This window comes from Haliotis rufescens, unplaced genomic scaffold (assembly GCF_023055435.1).
Source record: "Haliotis rufescens isolate VD_foot unplaced genomic scaffold, xgHalRufe1.0.p SCAF_28, whole genome shotgun sequence".
NCBI lineage: Eukaryota > Metazoa > Mollusca > Gastropoda > Lepetellida > Haliotidae > Haliotis > Haliotis rufescens.
Window position 1 is genome coordinate 1493517 of NW_025963979.1, and position 16287 is coordinate 1509803.

Sequence of the window (16287 nt, forward strand, 5' to 3'; positions counted from 1 at the left end):
TGGCTCTAGAGGAAGTGAGCCAGAACCCCCATCATCTATACTACTCATTGTAAGTCTTAGACAAATATAAATAACACAATGCATACCCTGTGGGTGATACAAGGCTGTGGATCCCGACTGCCACACGTATGGCAACACCATAGCTTATCTGAATAAACAATACATAGACTAAAACACTATTTAACATTAAATATATTGAACAAAGTAATATACACATTTTATTTACAATGATTTGCATGTATCACATCTGAATCTGTACATTACAAAGTTTTTTAAAACACTCTTGAAGTAAAACACTTTCACACATATTTCATTGAAGTGATAGAATACATTTTAGTGATAAAGTATGGGTGTTTAGCTTATCTTATGCAGATTTAAATATTTAGACATAATCAACATTTATGTTAGATTACATACATTTAGTTTACTTCATATAACACTTTAAACATACTGTATTATTTAAATACAACACAAGATAGAGATTATAACCATTTAACTCACCTGATTTAATAATATCTCTTTATCCTTTGCTGGTCTGAGCAGTTCTGTCAGTTCATGTGCTGAGAGAGTATGCAGTGTAATCAAAGCATGCAGTTAACAATAGGTGTTAGCTTGGCCAATCAGCAAATGAAGCTTCTGGCCATGGGGCAGTTAGTAGGTAAGACAGGTCAGATACACTTTGTTATAGCTGACTGAAACTGACAACTAGTTATATATATAGATATATGTAAAAACCTAAAATAAAATTAAAACAAATACAAAAACTACATCGGCCACATAAACAGAGCAGCCAAAGATTAAAAAAAGATATATCAATATACGAAAATAGAAATCATATCAATACAGAAACAGAAGTTATATGAATACAGTAGAACACTGATATAACGAACTACAAGGGACCAAATAAATCAGTTCGCTATATCCGTTGTTCGCTCGGAACGTCCGCCATCTTGTATAAGACAAAACACGTAATTGCAGCATTGATTTGTATTAGCAGTGATCAGTCATAAACTTGCAACAGCTATGTGTACCCTTGTGGGCTCGTGACGAAATACCCATAATGTCGGAAAGCGCATGTAAAATCTCCAAACAGTCAGTCAGTGTTTTCAGACTTGCTCTCACCTTCCTTGAAACTTGATCGGTACCTGCTAAGTCCATTGTTACATATATATTTGTTAGCTACCTATATATATGATGTTCATGTAAATAAATCTGTGTATATATGTACTAGTCTTTTTTTCCTACCCGGCCAAGCTAACCCCTTTTGTCAGAATATGATAGAATACTGCGTTTGCTTTTTAGGTTTCACCCACAAATTCACTGGAAGTACATTTTCGTTTTTGGTACGAAATAGCATATAACCCAACCGAGCCACTAGCCTACAACACGGTGTCAACACTGGTCAGTGTTCTCGTATCGTGTTCACGCTCGAGGCTTTACAGTCTCTTGTTGATGAATTTTACTTCTTGGTCGGTGTGACCCGGGTGAGCCCCGATTTTAATGAACTTCCGGGTTGTGAGTTCACTACCGGCATATAGTGTCTGTTTAATCATTTGACAGGTGGAAATCATTTCAAGAAGACCTTTGTCAAGGATAGGTATGTGAAGTCGTACCAATTGTTACTTATACTTATATGAGGAAAGAGTAGATCTATCGAGTTTTACTTTGCTTAGGCTACCTATGTTTGTCACTGTATGATAAGCTTTCGACTTGATGCACCTGTCAACATGTGTGAGGATATTTTTTGTCGTTCTACTAACTGTTTAAATAACTATTATGTCAAAGATGTGCTGTAAGGAAATGTGGTTACGTTTATATGGGTATAATTTCTTTCTCAGAAATCCCTGTAATTTAGGACTGTTATGTTCTGACCCACCCAAATTCAAATAAGGATACTCTCACGTAACCTGGATTCGTGTGTATAAAGAAAGGTCTCCAAAATTCATGGTTTAATGTCCGATTTCATTTTGTATACTCACTTATCATTTAATTCATCTATTCAACTCAAAGAAAATTATGAAGATTCCACTCGTGACTCAAAAGTTTGTTTACCCAAGCCATTTGCATTCATCATCCATTCATGTGCACAAAAAATGTAACGTCACCTTGATTTCGTGGATTACATAGTAGATTATTGTATCACTATGTACGATAGCCCAGTACCGAATTCTAATCAATACCTACCAACATTTCTGTCTCGGTAGATAACAGTTGAAAAGGATAGTTATTCAACACGATGTTTCAAGAACTCCCAAGCAAATCTTGTCAATAAAGTATATGTATACATGTACACTATTTTCCATCATTTCCCGCTGTACAGCCTTCAAGCAATTTACTGGGCATTCAAGCACCCACAAATACAAAGAAAGGTGGAATAAATGTGCCCAGAGCGTTTCCACATCCCAAAAGTGTGATGACTGCAGACAATCTCTCTGAAGAAATCCCGTAGGCCACGGATTTTCTTGAGCCAAACATTTTTGGTGCGACGTGGGTCTGGTTGATTTCTTTCTTATCAACCTTATAAATTGCTTCTGGTCTTGATTGTAAACCGTATTTATTCATAATGATGGGAAGTTCATAAAAATACTTGTTGATACATTCCTCTGAACTAGCTTTGGCACGAAGATCCGTGAGAGACTTGGCACTCCTAACTTTCAACTCCAGCTATCGCTCCAACAGACCATAATACCACTTCACAAATAATGGATGGGCCACATCAGGTTTTCCCAATTGACAAGCAAAGTTGGATCCTATTTGGATAACCTCTTTCCTCGTATATCCGTATCCGATTGGTGCCATGTAAGTTACATGGTCAAAAAGTCTGGTTTCTTGCTCCGCATAAAAAACTGGAGTCGCACCTGACTTGACAGTGTCAACATCAATCTTGCCTTTTTATCCTGTCTCTCAGTGTTTGTTTGGGTACAGAGAAGTTTAATGCTGCTTTATGAACTGCAACTTAATTTTTTTTTACTTTTATGTAAGCATTATTCAAAGCTGTAGGCGAGTAACTTTTGTATCTGTCGTGAAGACGTTTGTGAACCCTATGAAAATGGAAAAAAGATATACGAGATGGCCCTAAAATGTTGCCGTAGTTTTTGTTTTATTTTAACAGTCACGTGACTTATGTTTATTGACATCTAGACAAGCAGACGACGAGATGTGAGAATGATGGTGCTTACGTATATTTTTTAAATATGGTTTTGTAAATATAAAATTTGGTATTAGTGATCTAGGGCTATTTATCTCAGTGTTGGACATTTGGTTTTTCTGTACTTATGTGTTATGCAACGATTTGGAACATTTTTGTCGGCAAGGCATGGCAGTGTGTGTACATCAAAACTACCGCTGTGTGACGTCATATGAGACTTATAGGGGCACTGATCTAAAGCAATTCCCCGGGATTGGTTGTTGCCTTTGTTATTGTTTTTTCCTGTGAGTACCCGGATGATATAGCAGAAACCTAGACTAGTTAGCAACCTGTGCTGTGCAATTCGTAAGCACATTTGTTACTTTTATTGATAGTATAAGGGCGTCTGGTCACATTGATCAACAAAATGAAATACAGTTTTGGAAATAATAAGGAAATGTAGGTATCTTTGTGGGTAGCATCGGTAATGGTGACGAAGTTTTGATAAGTCACTTGCTTGTTAATTGTGTGATTTTCGTTTACACTATTTTGACTTGCAACACAAAGTAAATATTTCTCCTGAGTATTGATTATTTTATTTATATTATTAGATTCGATTTGATCCCTTAAGATATATAACATTAGTCGATTGGTTACGAAAGAAGAAGAGCCTATTCTTTATTATCTTAAAGATGGACCGGGTAGGGCATTTGTACGAGAAGAGTTGCTCATAGTTCCCAACCATACAGTATTACCACCATAACCATAAGCATAGGTAGTTACACCATCCTTATCAATCCATCTCTTTGTATCTAAGGGGGATAATGATGTCTTGTTTATTCTTAATCCATATATCCTGTGATTGACACTTCTTAAAGAGGTCATCTCGTGTTTGAATGTTCTACCATTGAATAATGCTTCTTTATACTGTTCGTGTTTGATATGCTTTTTTACCACATACTTCTTAACACCCTTAGCTTTTCTTATCTCTCAATTATCTGACTTCTTTATAGAATACATCTTAGGTCTTAATCCGACATACTCAGCAATAGGGGTCCCAGCACATTCATCCTTCATCTTACCTGGCACCTTTTTATTATACCCCCGACAAAATGTCGTGGGTATATAGTTATACCAAGGTTCCGTCTGTCCGTCCATCTGTCCGTATATCCGTCCGTCCATCCGAAAACTTTGTCCGCACGATTTCTCTTAAACTATTCAGGGGATTCATCTCAAACTTAGTACATATAATCTGTGTCATATGGAGGGGTGCAGTCAAAAGAAAAAAATTGTTTTTATTCATTTTCCATTTTTTTATGAATTTTTCAAACCCTAACATCCGTCTGAAAACTTTGTCCGCGCAATTTCTCTTAAACTATTCAGTGGATTCATCTCAAACTTAGTACATATAATCTGTGTCATATGGAGGGGTGCAGTCAAAAGAAAAAAATTGTTTATATTCATTTTCCATTTTTTTATGAATTTCAAACCCTAACCCTATCCTAGCTATTTAATTTGTAACTACTGACACACGAGGGGGTATTAGTGAGCCACGCTCACTTTTGCACTTGTTTACTACGCTGTGCAGTGGATTATCTTTTGGGTAATCGCTCGTGTCGTACATATCTTTTTTTTCTGCCATATCTTTATACACATCCTCGGTTTGTATTTCCATCAACAAAGAATCTGTGTCGGTAAATAACACCTCGCACCTATCACCATATTGCTGCTTAAGTTCGTTGTAATAAAAGTCATACATTAAGTGTTTTGACGAGTCAAGAATACTCATACCAACATACACCGGTCTGTTGAATTTTATATTACTTTTCTGCATATGTAGTGTGGCTAAGTCGTTATCAAATATTTTGCTTCTGTTAAAAGCCGGACTGGCTATAAGTTTCCTGAGTCTTTCTTCCTCATTAGATCTGACTAATTTAACATCAACACGCTTCCTTAGATTCTCCATAGTTTTACCAAATACTGAGTTATTCATGAGCTTATATAGGTTCTTTTCGAAATCACTGGAAGCCATCTTTCTTAAATCTGTGTTCAGTCTTATATAGGGCTCCATCCAAGGGCTTTGATCAAACTTTAGAACTCTGTGTATTTTCTTTAGTTTCATACCTAACGGTAGATATAACTGGAGATTTCTATAGTGAACTATATATTTTGTCTTATTCATCAAGTTTGGAACGGGTTTTTCTATGTTAGCTGACCTAGTATTACCCATCAAGGAGTGTTGATATTCCGACATCCAATCTTTATTAACCATTAATCTTTCAGGAGCTAGCGGATAACTGTTATGATCTTTGTGCAACGAATTTGGATATTCCAAGTCAACTTCTAGTATGTACCCTATATCAGAATCTGTGGGGATATCATTCACATCGATATCGTTTACCCACTCAAAAAAACCGGTGGGTAAAGGTTGACTCATAGCCCATCCATACAAATAGTTGGCGTCGAGATATAATATATTCGATCGGGATTACTCGGATCATATCCTTCCACTAATTTATTATTAGCCTTAGTATACCTTTTCGCCACCATTGATATACCACCTGTTAATCCTTTCTCAATAAACAAGTGCATATCGTAATCGGTGAGTAATTTTAGTTCTACACCGGTCTTCTTCAACAATGCATTCCACGATAGTCCAGGACTGGAATAGTACCATGCCGGGTCCAAGCCGTATTGTTTTAAACATGTCTTTCTAAATATCTCGAATATATCGGCGAGTAACAGTACATCTGTTTTTAAGTACAGATCGTGATAATCACCTAAATTCTTACAACCTGATTTATCCCAGACCGTCAGAGCGTGTTCATAATCTGCATCGGTTATTTGAGATTCTGTTAAGTTACTATAGAATGATTCAAGGGGTGGTAATTTAGTTTCTTCAAATCTAGACCAATCATCCATGTATTCGTAAGGATATACACCTTTTCTCAGCAACAAATGCCGTGTTAACCGATCAGTATATTGATTTGTTATCACGAAGTCATCGGGATTGTTCGCATTAGCTAAATTGTCCAGGGAAGATAACAGAAACTGTACGGAGTCTATGAATCCAAGTCCATTACTTTGCTTTGTTTTAGCTTTCCCATCCTTGTCCGTAAAATGCAATTGTCCGTAGAGAATCATATCCTCTAAGGTTATGAAACACAATGGGGATGGGTATTGTTTGAGAATTCATTTTTAGTTTCAAGTTACACTCGTTATGCGCCGCTCCCCGATAATTACCTGTGACGAGGCAATGATCTCTTACGGAATCCCCATTCAGGGGTTTATTACAAACATGACAACTCGTTGACTTCTTATAGGCCCTCCAATCATCCTTCGTCATACACATGGGTTTCTTACGCGATACATTTTCCCTGATTATTCTCTCTTTGTTTTGTAGATATTCTAGGAACTTTCCCGCTGCATCGGGACCTCTGTAAATCATGGGCGGGTTTGTTTTCCCATCATACCTTACAACTATATATCCAAACCCACAAGGAATATGTTCTTGAGTTTTATATGTAAAACTACATTCAGTATTGTGTTCGGTATTTTCTATAGGTTTGATAAGTGCTTCAAAGTCGGCATAAATTACGTACGGTGTTGGCATTTGATTACAATAATGTTCAAATTTTAATATATTTTTTCCCTCTTTAGGCATATCGATCCTGATAGCAGTCTGCACCTCTGCAGTCTTCTTTATGCGCTTCTAATAGCAGATCTTGTCTGCTGTACCCATGCCGGCATCTTTCACAGAAATATTTCTTTTCCTTATGGGTTGTTTGATCGTATAATAGCCTGCTTAAACTCTTTATCCACGTATTATGAAATTTACCATCTTTTTCGATAAGAAGTGAATTGATTCTGGGAATATGTTACGGGGCAGGGTTTATCCTGTGTACAACAATTCCTTTATGAGAATGTCCGAAAAACATTTTTAGCTAAATTATTTTGCTTTTCCGCCTTATCAATTTGTGAGATTGGTGTAGGTTCGTCTATACCATCAAGGTTTAGTCCGTCGCTTTGGGGATAGCTACAGGGTTTGCCCTAGACATTAAAAATTGGGAGTCATTATGACCCCCAACTTTTCAGATTAGGAGTCATTCATCAATATTTCGGAGTCATATTAACTAATCTCAGAATCTCGCTATCAGGATGAAAAATTAATTAACATAAACAAGGTAAGATTTTAACTTTTTATATTCTTCATTATTTTAACTGTAACATAAATATCTTTGATTCACAAAGCCAAGTATATTGGGCCTAATACTCGATAAATCTTTTTTTACACTATGAATCATAAATAACTTCTATTCTAATCTTTTTGGAAACTGTGAAAAGTGCAACGTCGATCGTGATAGGTACTAGGCAGAGCATGTATACTGTTGTGTTGGTCGTCTACCACCTGCGACTCGACCTTCGTTAACTCTTTCAACACCAGTCAAACAGAAGTGTTTACTGCTGGGACACCGAGTTCCCAGAGACTCTTGTGTGATAGATGAAGCCAACATTTATCAAAGAAAATACCTGCTTGTAAAATATATTTGCCACTACATGTTATACACCATTTGAAAGGTCTGATCCTATGGTTTATAAATATGAAAGTTATGTTTTTCACATTATATAAAATAATGCATTTACAACTTAATTAAGTTCGTTGTAAATAAAAAATGTAAGCTAATACGTTGTTAACGTCCAGATTAAGGACCAAGGAAGCGAAAACTTGACGATTTTCGGCAAATATAAGATTTCATAAAATCCACTTACCTATTTCTGTTTTATTTTCATTGTTTACGTAATTGGAAAATCATTTTAAAAAGAATTATACCCTTTTCCCGATAACAGCGGCTGTCCGCTCAGTAACATGAAGAAATACCCCCGTTTTCGAGGCTTCGTATGAATAACACGTTCGTCAAGAAAGGCAAATGACACATCGTTAGAAAGCTTATTCCTTTATCTACACGCTCGTAACATCGGCTGTTTTTTTCGTAGTTATAACAAGCGATTTCATTGGAATAAAATTGATTTCCAATGACGCTTTCTTGCCGAAATCTGCTACAAGTTTCGCGATTGGTCAATTTTGAGCACGTGACCTAAGGCAGCCAATCAAATTACAGCTGTGATACCAAGCTCGTGTTTGATAAATTTCAGAAGTTGCTGAAAGGTTTTTGTTTAAGCAGGAAATCACGATAAATATTAAAAATATGGAACTTCGTGAATGTATCGTGCTAGGTTACAAGTTGTGACAAAGATTTTTCACGCATATATTTTTGCATTAAACATCGTGTCCGAGCCGAGAATTCAAGGCGACGAAAGCCAAGATGTCTTAAATTACACGCGATCGCACAAAACGATGGAAATAATAACTTAGATGTAAGCTTGATTACTTTTAGATATATTTTTGTTGATTTTATTTATTACTTTGTATAATATATTTAAAGATTTGTTTAACACGCCTTTATTTTGCTCTTTGACATGTTCGATGTAGACCCGTTGTCGAAATGTGTGTCCGAGAATGTTATTTTCAATAACATTGCGGGGAAATAGTGAATAATTTTTTAATTTATCGATAAAAAATTATAAATTGAAATGGAATACATATTTCAGACATTGTGAAATGTGATAGATTTTATAAATGAATGATATTACAGGTAGGTCCATAAAAATATATACTATTTTTACGTGACTACGGCTTGGCCGGTTACCCCGCTTACGGTGTCTGGGGACTCGATGCTTCTTGGCCGAAAACGGCCTACGGTGTTGAAAGAGTTAACCGCTGATCATCTATAAGGCTCATCAATTATTTGGACCCCGAAGGTAGCGTTGAAACGAGGGATCACTGTATTTTCTTTCTGACAAACGGAAAGGTCTCAGTTTACTAATTGTAATGGCTGTTTCATTGCGTCAACACTGACCCAGTAGAAAATATTTTTAGCGTATTTTCAATTATTTATGCGTCAAATACGCAGGTTTTCTGCGTCAGGGCGAACCCTGTAGCTAGAAGGTCTATTTCCAATTTTAGAATCTGCAGGGAACAATTATGATCTTATCATTATTCTGAAGCAGTCATCGCCTTTATTTTTTACATTAACAAGTATTTGTCACAAAGTGACGAAATGTCCCCCGCCTGTATGTACACCATAGTACCAAATATGAAGACAATCCAGCGATTAGTTCTTGAGATATTGCGGCAACACCGTTTTCCAACTCCAAAAGCAGATTTGCCTGCTGTGACCTTGAAAATGGGGTCAAGGTCACCAAAACCGACTGGTGTCTGCAGTGTCTGTATATAAACCATAGTACCAAATATGAAGACAATCCAGCGATTAGTTCTTGAGATATTGCGGCAACACCGTTTTCCAACTCCAAAAGCAGATTTGCCTGCTGTGACCTTGAAAATGGGGTCAAGGTCACCAAAACCGACTGGTGTCTGCGGTGACTGTATATAAACCATAGTTCCAAATATGAAGACAATCCAGCAATTAGTTCTTGAGATATCGCGGCAACACCGTTTTCAAACTCCAAAAGCAGATTTGCCTGCTGTGACCTTGAAAACGGGGTCAAGGTCACCAAAACCGACTGGTGTCTGCGGAGTCTGTATATACACCATAGTTCCAAATATGAAGACAATCCAGCGATTAGTTCTTGAGATATTGCGGCAACACCGTTTTCCAACTCCAAAAGCAGATTTGCCTGCTATGACCTTGAAAATGGGGTCAAGGTCACCAAAACCGACTGGTGTCTGCGGAGTCTGTATATACACCATAGTTCCAAATATGAAGACAATCCAGCGATTAGTTCTTGAGATATTGCGGCAACACCGTTTTCCAACTCCAAAAGCAGATTTGCCTGCTATGACCTTGAAAATGGGGTCAAGGTCACCAAAACCGACTGGTGTCTGGGGAGTCAGTATATACACCATAGTTCCAAATATGAAGACAATCCAGCGATTAGTTCTTGAGATATTGCGGCAACACCGTTTTCCAACTCCAAAAGCAGATTTGCCTGCTATGACCTTGAAAATGGGGTCAAGGTCACTAAAACCGACTGGTGTCTGCGGAGTCTGTATATACACCATAGTTCTAAATATGAAGACAATCCAGTGTGACAATCCAGTGCTTCGCGTTTTCGCGCGGCGGGGGATAATTATGGCTTTTTTCTTTTTATAATACGGGGGTAAATCTATATAAGATCCACCTTTGAAAGGCATATAATTTGCTATATCTAAATATAAACTATCTATTTTATCCACACCCCAACCCGAACCTCTATTAGTCCAGCGTTCTAAAGTTCCTGTATCCTCTGAATTGATGTATCTAATGATGTGCTTATAGTATCGGATTCGGTTATAACTTCTTGATTGCTTCAGAAATAAGGTTCAGTATATTCAGTGCTATCGTCTGCGTTACTTTTACTCATTTTAACCGTCAGCTGGTATTTTATACTATTTAAATCATCTAATTCCTCGTTAATTTTGCTCGATATCATTAACATCCATGTTGGAATTAATATCCATCTTCCAACCTCTTAGATATTTACCAATGCCAGCTGTGGGTACAAATCTTAACTCATCAACTGGTTAATTTTTATTATCGCCAACGGATTTATTGTTATCTAGTAAAGTGATCAATTCAGCTTTTCTCATTCGAGAATAACCTTTCAGCCCACTTTTTTTCGCTTGATCTTTGAGTTCTATAACAGTCTGGGGTTTGTTGTATTCGAAACCGAGTAAATCAATCAATTCAGCTTTTCTCATTCAAGAATAACCATGTGGACCACGTTGTTTTGCCAAAGCCTTCAACTCGCTGACAAAAACGATTGTGATTTAATGGTATATGCAAAATGAGTCAAATCTCTAAATGGTTGTTTTTCATATATCTAAACACATATTCTTCACAAACTATTCCTCTCGTTGATGTAATCTCTCTTCCTAGCGTAAATAATCTGGTTCCTGACCCTATCAGCACCGTGTTTCTTACATAAACAATAACGACCTTTGACCCCTATCCCACATACAGAACAAACGTAATTTATATTTCCCTGTCTGATGTAATAAGAATGGATACCACAGTAAACACCCACACAACGTCGGTTGCATTGAATCTGCTTCCCCATGAGTGTAAATCTGCACAGATTTATGGTTATACTGTAACCTTAGGTTCCGGGTACTTTACCCTTCTACCTATGGTCACTTGTCCTTATCAACTACTCCTTGGTTCTAGGGATGATGTAGCTCTCTTGAAAATCACAAGTCAGATGGTTTGCTCCAGCCTCTTTTTATTTATGATAGAATTAATCATAAATATGTACACATGGTCCTCAGATTAGTTCTTGTTGTTGCCTGATATAAATACAACACATACCTAGATGATGGTTGAAGAGCCTGATGGTTTTTCTGATGAACGTTAACTCTACTTCTTTTCTGACTCGGGATCCCAAAACCACAGTGAACCTTTCTGCTCAGCTGTATGCTCCCGACTCCCCGCACCAATCTCGGACAACTCACAAAATACTATCGATGATAATTTTAGCTCCTCCCTCCAAAATCACATTTGACATCATGAGAAATGAGTCATAATGGTCATTCCCCAATTTCAATAGTAATTAGTTTTATCATCAAGCCCTTTGGTCTAACCAATTTGATTACCTCTCTAGGGTCATTGGTCAACTCGGACATACTCATGTAATCAAATACCCTCAAGTACTCTGCCAGACTGGAAGGCACCGAAAAGATACTTAATCATGTTATTTTGACATTCTAATCAAGCAGTAATACTCATAAATATTTGATCACCACAAGACTAACAATTTTGTTCCATCTATCTATCTCCCTTCTGACATTTTTATTGCAAGACCAATTCTCCTAATTCATTGTACTAATGAAAAGTAAACTCTATCACTTAAGAGAAGCAAAACCAATAATCACTTGCCCCAGGAGTTGTTGCCCTGACCCTGTACGGTCACTTCTCTCATATGCATCCATATTTTACCCAAAAGCTTCATTTAGTAAACTACATTTTAAGTAAATATTAAAAACCCCTTTTTCCAAAATACCCTGGTTATACATGCCCTTCCCGTTGTAGAGCATGTCCCATGCGATTGACCAATGATAATAGAATATGAAATGTAAATACAATAGTACAATATCAATATGTAACAACTTGTGTGTGTATGCATCTGAGGACGAGAAAAATCAATACAATGAAATTTTACAAGGTAATGTCTCAGATAGGATCTGTCTTGGGTTGTACCTATCTGAGAATAATAACATGCCAAGACTTATAAAGGCATAATCAAATTATGTTCCTTTGTAAAGTTTTTGCTTTTTCTATATAAAGACATATGAGCATTTTCCTTCAGGCAAAAAATCACAATAGTATCACAACACCAATAACCAACTGATGATCAGTTTCAGAATTCTACGTGTCCAATATATAATCTTACTATTCTGTATCATCAACATGTTCCATGTCCGTATGTTCTAGAACATATTCAACTTACTCTTACTCTTATGGTCTTGATCCAATGGGAAAAGTTCTCCATATCAAATGATCAAAAATGTCTTGTAAGTTTATTAAGAAATGATTCTCTCCATCATCTTATAGAATGAGGTTGCTCATTCCTACATCTATGACAGTGAAATCTTTGACAGTCCAATCTCTGATGTCCAAAAAGGGTTAATTGTCCAAAAATTCAGTCATTTGTAAATCAATTAGGAAATAACTCTAAATTCATGTATTACACTCCATGAAGTCCTCTTTAACTGAAGATTACAACAGTTTGTTCTTATAATATCTTAAGTAAATGTTGAAATTTAGCTTCAGCATCTATACTCAGTAAACAAACAACATCTCACCTGACTCAACAATCACAATAGTTGTTTTTTTTCAACATCAAAACAACATCAACTTATCGTAAGGTCAATGAACATGCACCTATATACAATATTGTCAAATGTCTCATTGGGCAGTGATCGCACATGCAATCTATCAACTCCTGAGGTGCAATACAATGCACCATATACAACATCCTGGTAACATATAACAGATATATTTTCTCTCATGAAATTCAACATATGTTTTTCTCATATGGTAGGTGTACCCATTCATATATATTATAAATAAATGCATATAGGTCAGCACAAAAACATAAAACATGTAGTAAGGTAACATCTTGAATACAGTAAAACAATCAACATTTATACAAGAGGACACTAGTATGTCTGAGATCACTTAAATTTCTAAAACTGTGACATTTCAATGCTCTCCTTATTTTGATAGAGTCTGCCTTAAATGTCGGAAAGGTATCAACTCGGGTGATAGTACATTTTCTAACAACTTATATAATTTCGTGCTCAACCGATTAATCTTCCTTTCAACCATAGTAGCAAAATGTAACTCCTTTGCAACCAGTTGTATCCAATGTGCATACATGGCCTGAAACCATTGTATCTTACCATCCTCTACCCTTATCAGTTCAGTCAATTCATTATGCAATTATACCTTGCTTCAAACCATCCATTCTGTCATTGGCCTTAGACATGTACGAACCCATGTAATCCTGGGACACATTAAAAGCTGCTTCTTCCGCTCTCATTGTATTTGATAAGACATTGATATGTTGACGTATTATGTTCACATCACTGTCACGGCGGTACCAAATAAATTATGTGAGAATTCACCAGTAAAAAGTAGTAAAGCTCTCTTAGAGCTAGTCTGTGAACTAACAATTTGACCTTGAAGAATAATATTTCTGATCAAAGTAACCCCTTCTAACATGTCTTTGAAAGTGTTGTGATGTACGCGATAAGTAAAATTCAATATAGCCCTCATATTCTCATCACAGGATGTATGATTTACCTGAAGACTAGTATCTATAAGCAGAATCGGATAGTTAGAGATCTTGGGCAATTCAGTAGTGAATATATGATCCCATGTCTGTTCGTACGTTAAGTCGTCCCATATATCTGAAGGTATTACCCCAGAGACAGATATCTGGAATGCATGTCGTCAATGGGTTCCACATCATGAGTAGTGTCATCATAGCTTTAAGTGCGAAGCCTAAGGGTCCTTTAGAACGCAAATATCCAAGTTATCTCTCAGATTTTAAATCTGATCTCAGTTCCTACTCTGTTATCCCAATGAAGCCATATCTTCCTTAGGTGAAAACAATAAACAACAATCCCAATTGATCGTCACCAATGTACCATACAACATATTACTCTCTCATAAATAATGTCTACCAACATTAAGTAAACCGCAGAACACAGCGCTTATGTTCATACAGTTCCAGTTCATGTGTCAATAATATGCTGTACTTGTGGGTCAGTTGAATATTTTTAAGTTAAAAGGCCTTGTTTCTAAACAACTTCTGATTTCTTACATCTTCAATCCCAGTAATATATAACCGTATGTCCCTTTTCACTCCTATGGTTGTGTCTTTATCTGTGTCAGCATCATAACTCATGAAAAAAAATTTGAAAAAAAACCCTCTCTGTACTGTCTGTACTCTCTTCAAACATTTCCTCTCCTCAACAGGAGGTATACAACAGCCTTCTGACTAGGCAAAACTCTTCCGTACAAATATGATTGGCCAATCATCTACATCCCACGACCGATTTATAGGTCTTCACCCAGGCTACGAGACAAATCGACCCTCTGTCCTTCGTCCCGAGTGAATTCATCGTTAGTCTTTCGACTGTCCTCAATATACTCAGCAACTTGAGGTAGAAACATATCTACCTCACCACTAGAGACTGTCAGGCATCTCTAGACTTGATCTTTCAAGCTTTGAAACAGCATAGGCATTTCCTCATCTATGTGTTTATATTCAAATAACGTAGGCATGTCTCCTCTACGTCCCTGTCGACATTATTACTACGTGGGCATGTCTCCTCCACGGCTTGACAGCGTAGGCATGTGACCTCTACGACTTACTATCATTTCATATCTACGTAGGCATGTTACCTCTACGACATTGTTCATCATCTCATATCTGCGTAGGCATGTTACCTCTACGACGTTGTTCATCATCTCATATCTACGTAGGCATGTTACCTCTACGACTTTTCATTATCATCCTTGATTTCCTATCTGGGTACCCATTTGCTTTGACACATGACACTATAACTTGGGACTAAAACCAACTTGTTATTATAACCTTGGATCTACATATCTTCCGTATATCATATACCTATATGATTGTCACACTTCCTTACGTGCAGTTCTATTGTTTTCTTTCTTCACTTTCCCTGTCATTGTTCTTCTGACATGGAAATCCTCCACAATTTCTGAATTGAGAAACTCACTTAGGACCCCTTCTCTTTTTGAGACACCTGCTAATCGGACTTGGTATCGCATTCCTCTATGACTTATCAACTCCCATTTCATATTTGGATATCCATATTCCCGTCAATCAATGAGTCCTGTCAATATCAACATGGTTGAATGCTTTGTCACCTGTGGTGATAGGCGTGGTATGTGTGTTGTCACTGTCTCCTAACTTTCCATACACATTGGCAATATCGACTTCTTCAATGACACCTATTGCTAACTTAACCTCTGAATTAGCAGGGTTCATCAACCTAAACAATGGTACTTGATTGACACATGAAGTGAGATATCTAGCACCTCACACATAACCATTCTGCAATAGACTCAATCGGCCTCAAAACGCCTAACTTAATGTACACCGGCAACAAAGTTTCATCGTGTGGTGGTGGTACCACATCACATATACATGTAACAAGGTTGGTATTAATCTGAATAGGCAATGAAATTTGTCTCTGTAAGTCCATCCTACAAAGTCAACCTATTATGGCTAACATCAATGCTAGCCTCTGGCTTCTCAAGAAATCTAAGCCTAACAACACATCAATTGATAAGGCTAAAAGACCTCAAAGTCCTGTACAACACATAGCTGACCAACTGGAAGAGGAATTTTAGATATGCCTAACACATTTTTCCTTCTGCACCAACCAATAACCTTGCACCTCATTTTGTTATAGGAAACCTCTCTCACCTCCAATAGATGAGAATACATTTGAATTCATACAGCTCAAAGTTTCACCTGAGTCACATAGGGCACTGTAAGTCTTTCCAGATATCTTAACCCTAATACTGCTGTGAGATAAGCCCACACTACAAGTCAAAACAACA

General features: G+C 37.0%; 1 protein-coding gene across 1 annotated transcript in view; it reads left to right on the forward strand.

Moving 5' to 3' along the window:
* Positions 1-1455: 1455 nt before the first annotated feature.
* The window catches only part of LOC124117943 (SH2 domain-containing protein 4A-like), a 273682-nt gene continuing 258850 nt past the window's right edge, over positions 1456-16287 (forward strand). Inside the window, exon 1 of the mRNA XM_046479961.2 lies at positions 1456-1597. The gene's annotated coding sequence lies outside the window, so the exon portion shown is untranslated. The remainder of the gene's footprint in view (positions 1598-16287) is intronic.